We start from the raw sequence: 9,239 nt of genomic DNA, 5'->3' as shown, positions 1-9,239 counted from the left end.
TTTGATTTACTTTTTCACTAGTTTCTCTTTTTTTTTGAACGAAAACTGTGAATTAACTTTATTTCTAAACGGTCCAGTTTTTTTTTTTTTTTTTTTTTTTTTTTTTTTTTTTTTTTTTTTTTTTTGGTTTTTCTCAAAAATTAATTCTTAGGAGTGACCACATGTATATCACATGTATATATGTATGTATGATTGCATCATGCATGTAATACATATATTTCTGAAAAAGATTGATAAGAAATGGCTCCCGCGCGAATATAGGCTTGATATGCGTTGATACTATACAGAATATTAGGCTAAATGTGTATTGTTTTGTTATGGTGTCTTTTTGTCTCTTGTTATAATCAAAGGTGTGGTCCTCATTGGACATGTCACTCTCTCTCAAACACCATGCATTTTATTATTCCCTTTTTAGAAAATGTAATATTTGATTCCTTAAAAGTTAATGTTATGAAAAATTGTATAAACATTGCATCGTGTGGTGGTCTTATCGGATGCATTTGGTTTATTGTGTTGCTCTTTGGTAAAATGATCAAGTGGGATGAATCTCCAAAGTAGCGATGAGCCCCCTTTTATATAGTACCGGTACCGGTACCACTTTTTCCCGTTTTTCGATACCGGTATCGGTTCGATACCGAACAGGTATCGTCATCCCTACTCCAGAGCCCCCTTTTATATATATAGTACAACAAAAGATTATCACTGAAGAAATATGATGATAGACAATCAGAATCCGTAGGTGATTCAATATATAAATAAAATAGAATAAATAAATATTTGTCGCTAGTTTGTCGATGATTAGTGACAATTTTTAATAATAAGATTTTAGATAAGACTTCGTCCCACACTTTAAAGTCGTTTCTCGATGGGAACCTATTTGCTACGAATATCTCTTAGTAATATCCGTTTGTGAACGGTTAGTAAATTCTTTAGCCACACTATATTTAACGATGGACCATCACCGGCGGTTTATTGAGGAACTCACCTTCACCGACAAACTTTTCCTCCCTAAAAGCCTTCTGCTTTGTAGCGATGTCTTTATACACAAATTTAGGTTTCGTTATATTATTTTACCAAAAAAAAAAATGAAAATGATAAGATTAGAGTTGATTCTTAAAGTGTGATTTGTGTCCTTATGTGCTGAATTCAAATAGAGCATCCACAATGTGCAAGCCTTAGAAACCGACACCTCAGCGCCACATCAGATTTATAAACTTACATCAAATCCTAACTTTTGCACCTCTCAACTTCTAGTTTTCACTCCAAAGATTACATTAATTTTGTAATATTGGTGGTGGTTATCCGTATCCATTATGTAGTTATGTCATTTAATGTAATCTTATGCAATACAAGTATGTGTCGATTTAACGAAATTACAGATGAGTGCCCAGGTCTACCATGGGTGATTAGGCGTTAACAATGTGCGGTTATTGCAGTTTACACGGTGTTATCAAGTGTGTGCGCCATAAATCATTGTACATATATGAATGCAAATAGATCTTGCTATTAAACCTAGTCATGTACATGTGTTGTCTCAACGCTTCCCATTATTACTAGAAAAGTGGTCATTTAGCTACGGAAATTCGTTACGCAAAAAAATGTGTCACAAATTCTAACACATTTACTACGCATTTCCTACGGAACGAAAGCCTTGATTTTTTTTGGCCAATTTGCGATGCAATAGCGACATAAATACTAATTCTAAGCATTGCGTCGGAAATGCGTAGCAACTTGCTACGCACTTATGGCAGATGAATTATATTTGCATTTGATTTATATGTAAACGTTTAATTATTAACTATTGCGTTGGAAATGCGTAGTAACTTGCTACACATTTCCGACGGAACTATTATTTATTTGTTTGAATTATATTTATATGTTGAATTCATTTAAATATTAATTGTTCTTTCAGAAATAGAAATGCGTATCAACTTGTTACGCATTTACAACAAACATGTAATATTATATTTGAGATATATATAAATGCTTAACTAATAATATTCATAATTATTGCGTAGGAAATGCCTAGCAATTTGTTACACATTTTTGACAAAACATTTATTATTATATTCGTATCATATTTAAATGTTTAACTAATACTATTGTTAATTATTGCATCTGAAATGTGTAGCAACTTGCTACGTATTTGTGAAGAAACATTTATTACTATACTTAAATTATATTTTAATGTTTAATCAGTTTTATTATTGATTATTGTATAGGAAATGCGTGGCAGCTTGATATATACATACATATACAGACACACGCACGCACACACACACACACACACACACACACACATATATATATATAGGAGAAGGATCCGTTAGGAACCACCTTTTATTGCGAGAACCGCGAGAACCAAGTGTGAACACAACCAAAAAATACCTAAAAAAATCAAAAAACACTCAAATTTTTTTTACTATTTTTTATAAAAAAATCACTATATTTCATCACCAAAAAAAAAAAACAATTCGAGTAACAATTATCCATGCACATGTGCATATGCATCATTTTTTTTGACAAATTCCGTAATACATTACTAATATCAGACAATTGCACTTTATTTTACACTACCATTTATAATACAATACTTTTTACATTAACAATATTTGAAATGCACATGTGCATCTATATGTATGAACTTGTTATAACATTAACAACACTAGAAATGCACATGTGCATATATATGTATGAACATGTTTTAACGTGTTTTGGTACACCACTTTGAATAAACCTTCCCTTCCATCTATCATACCATCCATAATACACTACTATTACCTCCTACCATCCATAATACAATACCATTGCCTCCTACCATCCATAATACAATACTATTACCAATATTTCACTTTATTACATGTACATCAACACCCTTTATACCATCCAAACAACATATTACATCATAAAGTGACAAATATAATTTAACCATCAACCACTAGATATAACTAACCAAAACACATGTATATGGGCCTGCTTTATCATTTAAAATCACAAACTTAATCACAAACCTTTTGAATCAAAACACGTTATATGATGATTATATATAATGATGCATATGTGCATTCTTAATATTGGTAATGTAAAAATTGGTGTATTACGGATTGTAATGTAAATGAAAGTGCATTTTTCTACTAGTGGTAATATATTACGGAATTTATTCAAGAAATGATACAAACGCACATGTGCATCCATAACTGTTACTCGAAAAAACAAGTTTTTTTTTGTATCGAAATATAGCGATTTTTTTTAGAAAAATATTAAAAAAAAATTGTGTGTTTTTTTGGATCTTTTTAGGTATTTTTTTGTGTTCACATTGGTTCTCGCGGTTTTCGCAATAAAGGTGGTTCTCAAATGAACCTTACCCTATATATATATATATATATATATATATATATATATATATATATATATATATATATATATATATATATTTATGTGTGTGTTTCTCTATATGAAGCCTCGGAAGTCACCGAGATATGAAACATGTATTTTAGGCGATAGTTATATGTGTTTGTAAAATTACAAGTTATAGTTACGAACCATATGTATACCATTATGTAATATGGTGAGAGCATCATATGCATATAATACGCATTATATGTATATAATTATGTAAAACTAGAATTAAGAAGGTCATCAATGTTTGAGTCCTCTTCTTCTTCAAATATACTCCTAAAAATTGAATTGGAAGACCTTTCATGGTGACTGATCTGAAAATTCTAATGAGTAACAATCATGTATATTAATTATAATATCGTATTTTGTTATGTTCTCCGCTCCAACCCAACCGAAAGCCGACCGAAATTTATAACATTTAGTTATGAGAAATCTAACTCTAAAAAAGGTGACCCTATAAAAATTTTTTGTCCGCTACCGTTCGTGTGCACCCTGGTTTTAAAGCACATTTTAAACATGAGTATTAATTGAAAAATATCTTCATTTGTTTTCTCTTTTGCTTAAAATGCTATCATTCTTTTATTTTTATCCTAAACGAGACAGCATGATTTTTTTAACTCTTTTAACGGTTCTAAATAGATGATTTTGTATCACCTCTGGTTAAATAGATGATTTTGTATCACCTCTGGTTATCGCGTAATAAAAATGACAGGATAAAAAGGATAACGTAATGGGTACGTATACTATTTTCTATAATGTTCCAAAGGCCACCAATGAACCACACATGACATAAAATCATTTTATTCAGTGAAAAAAAAAACCTTGCAAATTTGAAATGATAAATAAAATCCGTTTGAATTCTATTGAAAAAATCTATTATATATAATAAACAAAAAAAAATTGGGACACTTGGCACAATATTAGAGCTTCCTAGATGTGGTTTTGGCGGAAAACTGAATGGGTCATTTTTTTGTTAATGGGTTATGCGGGATCCGGATTTTGACCCGACTATATATTCCTTCTAAAATCCAAAATCCTTTGTTCCTTTCATTCAACAACACTAACAAAACTCCTTTTCTCTATCGTCCCTCTCAAAACCCTAGCGCCGCAGACACATCTTCTTAAAAAAAATCGACATCAAACACCGATTTCACATCTTCAAATACGATTTTTCTCAACTTCAATTGTTCATCATCCATTTAAGGTACAATACGCCACTTGCAACCCTAATACTTACTTTCGGTTCGTTTTTGGCATCGATTTTGACCTAATTTGTTGCCTTCTGTTCAGTTTTGCAGGATCTAACCTTCAGTGATCTCGGTGATGATTTTTAGGAGGTCGATCAAAAATGCCGTGGTGCCAGATACGGAATTTTTGATACCGGTGATCCTGGAGATGATTATAAGGAGGTTTCTGTTGTAGCCAATTGTAAGTGAAATTTTTGTCATTGTATTGATCTATTTGTGTGTGATAGTTTGACTTTGTTCTGGGAAGTTGAATTTGAGTTTGACTGTTGAGGTTTGAATACATTTTAGTTGATTTTAATATATTTTTTAGGGATCTTACTTTTTTTAGGTTTTGGGAGAAATACAGATCATATGTAATCTAAACTACATTCTAAGTTGATTCCAGTTTCATGTGGTCCTATTTGTGAATCATGATATAACATTTTAATAGAACCCATGTTAAGATTATATGCAATGGTGAATCATGATATAACATTTTAATAGAACCCATGTTAAGATTATATGCAATGGTTGTTGTTTCTGTTCTTTGTTCATATACTTCCTAAACATCTCATTAAATGGCTTGATTTTAACTATTTTTTAATTAACTGCACATATTTTTCTAATGTTCGTCTCCATCTCCAAATGTGGTGGTAGAGATCATGCAAGTCTTGACTTCATAAACAGAAAAAGTTTATGTTCTAATTTGTTGGAAATATCTATCAAATACTAATTTTAATATATCATGAATCACAAATTACCAGCAATTCCTATGTTTATCTAATTATATGCTTAGATTTGCAAGATCAAGTTATTGACCCAATTAAAAATGTGAGTTAAGTCAAAATGGATTGGTCAAATTGGGCATGAGTCAAAGGTTTCATAGAGTCTTATTACCTTTCATATAGAAGAAAAAAAGTCATTTAATGCTTAATATTGCAAGTCTAGAACTCTATTTTCTCGTTCAAGCAAACTCAATTACATGTGTAAGTAACCATACACTAAAAGAAGGGAAAACAAGAAGAATTCAAGAACTAGAGGTAATTGATTGTTCTTAAACCTTGTGGTTACGGTTCCTACTTGAAATTTGGTTTTTGTGGAAACAATTTAAATTTGGGTTAAGACATAAATTTGAGTTATGTAGAATTTAAATCGTGAAATGTAAATGTTTTTCTATGTTATAACTTACAAGTTGTTAGAAATATGATTAACAAGTGGCTAAGACCCTCTCTTTAAAGATCTCTGACTCACAAAAGCTATTTTCTATAAAAGATCTTTTATCAATTACATTATTAAAAGATGAATAAGAAAATGTTAATGTTAATGTTAATATAAATCAAAATGTTACATCAGAAAAAGATCTTTGTTTTAAGCAATTACTAAGCAATTATTAATTTTTTTGTATTTCATGGATCCGGGTATACTCTCCTCATAAATACAATTATTTTTATTTCTTCAGGTGAAGGTGTAGATGGACGATGGGTGGCGTTTGGATTTGAGTCAGACTTGCTTTATTTCATACTCACCACCAGATTTCTACACAAAGGTTAGCACTGTACAAACGTTTTGCGTTTTATCACAAACATCGAGCTGGTTAATCATGTTATACATTATTAAAGTTCAGAAAGTACTGACTTAGCCCTATTTAAGGATAAAGGGTTAGTTTACTTGGCCCCTATCTAAGGATCTATGATATTAAACAAACATCAAACTGGTGACTATCCTCTGTCTCGTGGTATAGCCACTTCTTTCTACGCAAGAGTTCAATCACACGTATGCGTATCTGAACCAAAGAAGCTAGGGGCCACTGATGGTGAAAGTCTAAACCTGCTAGAACCGCCTTTATTTGTAGGAGTGCTATAGGAAATTAGACAAAGTTACGAGTGGTTCCACTACAAAAAAAAAGCTTTTCTTTTTTATTATATTTATTGTGCATCATTACATCTTTATGTTCATCGATTCACAGGTGGAATATAGATCCATTTTGAGCTCCAGCAAGGAGACAGTTCTCTTATGAGGTGAACAAAGTACACAATTATTATTAAATGGAAGCCTAATTTCTATTCCTGAAATAATTAATTGTATGTAGGTTATGTTCACCGGTGAGAAAGAAGGCATTGTCATGGGTAAGACCTTTAAAAGACCAGCAAGATTAGATTAGACTCTTTTTATCATAGGCCTCTTATGCACCATATATGATAGAAGCAGAAGCGTTTTCATTAAAGAAGTTACAACGAGCCATTTATTGATGCATAAATGGAAAACTATTGACCGGCGTGCTTAGATCAAAACAGGTGAGCATTATTTTTATTTGTATCCAGATTATGTACTCAACAAACAAATATATGGATTTTTGGGTATTATTTTTATCTCTTTTGGTTGTTATAAGAATTTAAAAAAGCTTTCGGTGACTTATAAGATTAAAATTGGGTTCAATAGTTTCGGGTCAAAGAGTGTAATTTTAGAAAAAAAAAACTACATAATGTTTTTATATTCACATGAGTATTTTTTTTTCAGATTCACTTGGAATTCAATGAAGAAAAGAAAACATTACAGGAATTGATGACTGTGTCCAGGTCCTCTTTGAGGTGGAAAAATAGCACGGTTGGACGAGTTAGGTAAGGGGTCAAATGGGTATACCCACCTTTTTATACTTTAATTTTCCTTAAGTAAATGATGGTCTTTTTTATTTTTTAATTATGAATATTTACTTTTACATTGTTGCCACGTGTATGTGTGTTTGTAGGATGTGGTCAAATGGGTTAACTACATGCTTGAATGGTAAAGCGGTTTGGGATTGGCAATGGAAGCGCATGCCCACATTGGAAAATGAGAAGATGGAATCTCATCAGCTTATGAATATGTTAATCCAACAGCAAATAAAGGACAAAGAAGATAGGTTTTTATGGGATGGAGGTGGAGGCACAACAGAGTTCTCATAAGGTTTTGTCCAGTTGATGCAAAAGTATTCATCTCCTTTGTTGAATTGGTATCCTAATCTCTTTTCGACATAACAGTAGATGCATAAATCTGATTATATATATAGCTTTACTTGGTTTTGTGTTTTTTGTTCTCTAAGGCTTGTGGATGTTTCTTGCAGTCAGCAGTAACTTGGAAATGATGGGTTCATGGATGAGGGAAATTGAGCAAAGAAAAGTTGCTAAGGTTGGAGACTAATCATCGAAAAAAATCATGTTATCCAGTTATTAGTTATTTACCGTTAACAGTAATATATCACTTTGTTTGTATTTATTTTATTTATAAACTTATAATTAATGTAAATCAAATTTTCCTACCCGGGAAGTTCCCGGCTGATAACCTAGTATTTTAATGAACAGAAATGCATAAGGTTTCTATATCCAACGATTCAACTTGTTTCATTAAAGCCTCATAACTCTCGTACTATTTTATATGACATTGAGTTATAATATAAAGTATTTAAAAATAAGAAGGGTAAGAAGCCACCAGAGAGTGACAAGTGTCCTGGGAGGAATTAAATGAAAAGGATAATTTTGTCTACAAGAGGAAAAAGAATATGCACATGCAAGTCACATGTTATTCCCCCCCCCCAATTTTTAAACGTCTGTAACTTTTTTATACATCATTTGTTTTTAAAAAAAAAAATTATACCATAAAATCGAGCGTTTTTTTATCTTTAATATGAGTACCATACTGTTATATTTGAAAAAAAAAATCAAAAACCCAGTTGCATATTACACAATGGACATGATGTAAAACACAATGTAAAGTAGATCAAAAACACAATCAATGACAACAGATAAAGACACAATGGACAACATACTAAAACACAATGACCATAACGTATAACACAATAAGTATCAGACTAAATAAAAACACAATTGATGACAACAGATAAAAGACACAATTAATGACAGCAGATAAAAGACACAATGTAGAGCAGATGAAGACACAATGGAAAACAAACTAAAAACACAATACACAACAAACTAAAACACAATGAACAAAGATAATAAAAAAATTGAACAAATTATTAAAACACAATGGACAACATATTAGAACACAATAAATAACATATTAAACACAATGACCTGAACTAATAACACAATTTATGGAAAACCCAGATATAACACCATCTTCATTGTGTCGTATATTGTGTTATAGGTTCTTATAAAACCGCAATGGATAGAACCTAAATTAACATTGTGTTATAGGTTTTGATAATAACACAATGGACATGATGTAAAACACAATGTAAAGTAGATTAAAACCACAATCAATGACAACAGATAAAGACGCAATGGACAACATACTAAAACATAATGACCATAACGTATAACACAATGACGATAACATATAACACAATAAGTATCAGACTAAATAAAAACACAATTGATGACAACAGATAAAAGACACAATTAATGACAACAGATAAAAGACATAATGGAGAGCTGATGAAGACACAATGGAAAACAAACTAAAAACACAATACACAACAAACTAAAACACAATGAACAAAGATAATAAAAGAAATTGAACAAATTATTAAAACACAATGGACAACATATTAAAATACAATGAATAACATATTAAACACAATAACCTGAACTAATAACACAATTTATAGAAAACTCA

General features: G+C 31.0%; 1 long non-coding RNA gene across 2 annotated transcripts; it reads left to right on the top strand.

Annotated features, from left to right (window-relative positions):
* The first annotated feature begins 4,460 nt into the window (after window positions 1-4,460).
* Window positions 4,461-7,919, top strand: LOC118479726. Of its 2 annotated transcripts, XR_004860303.1 has the most exons (9): window positions 4,461-4,603; window positions 4,690-4,827; window positions 6,085-6,171; window positions 6,592-6,643; window positions 6,715-6,751; window positions 6,828-6,919; window positions 7,143-7,243; window positions 7,372-7,614; window positions 7,726-7,919. It is a non-coding gene; the product is annotated as an uncharacterized LOC118479726 (long non-coding RNA). The 2 variants fall into 2 exon arrangements; XR_004860302.1 differs by having other exon boundaries at window positions 6,715-6,919.
* Window positions 7,920-9,239: the final 1,320 nt, after the last annotated feature.

This window comes from Helianthus annuus, chromosome 6 (assembly GCF_002127325.2).
Source record: "Helianthus annuus cultivar XRQ/B chromosome 6, HanXRQr2.0-SUNRISE, whole genome shotgun sequence".
Taxonomy (NCBI): domain Eukaryota; kingdom Viridiplantae; phylum Streptophyta; class Magnoliopsida; order Asterales; family Asteraceae; genus Helianthus; species Helianthus annuus.
This window is presented reverse-complemented; position numbering and strand designations above follow the sequence as displayed.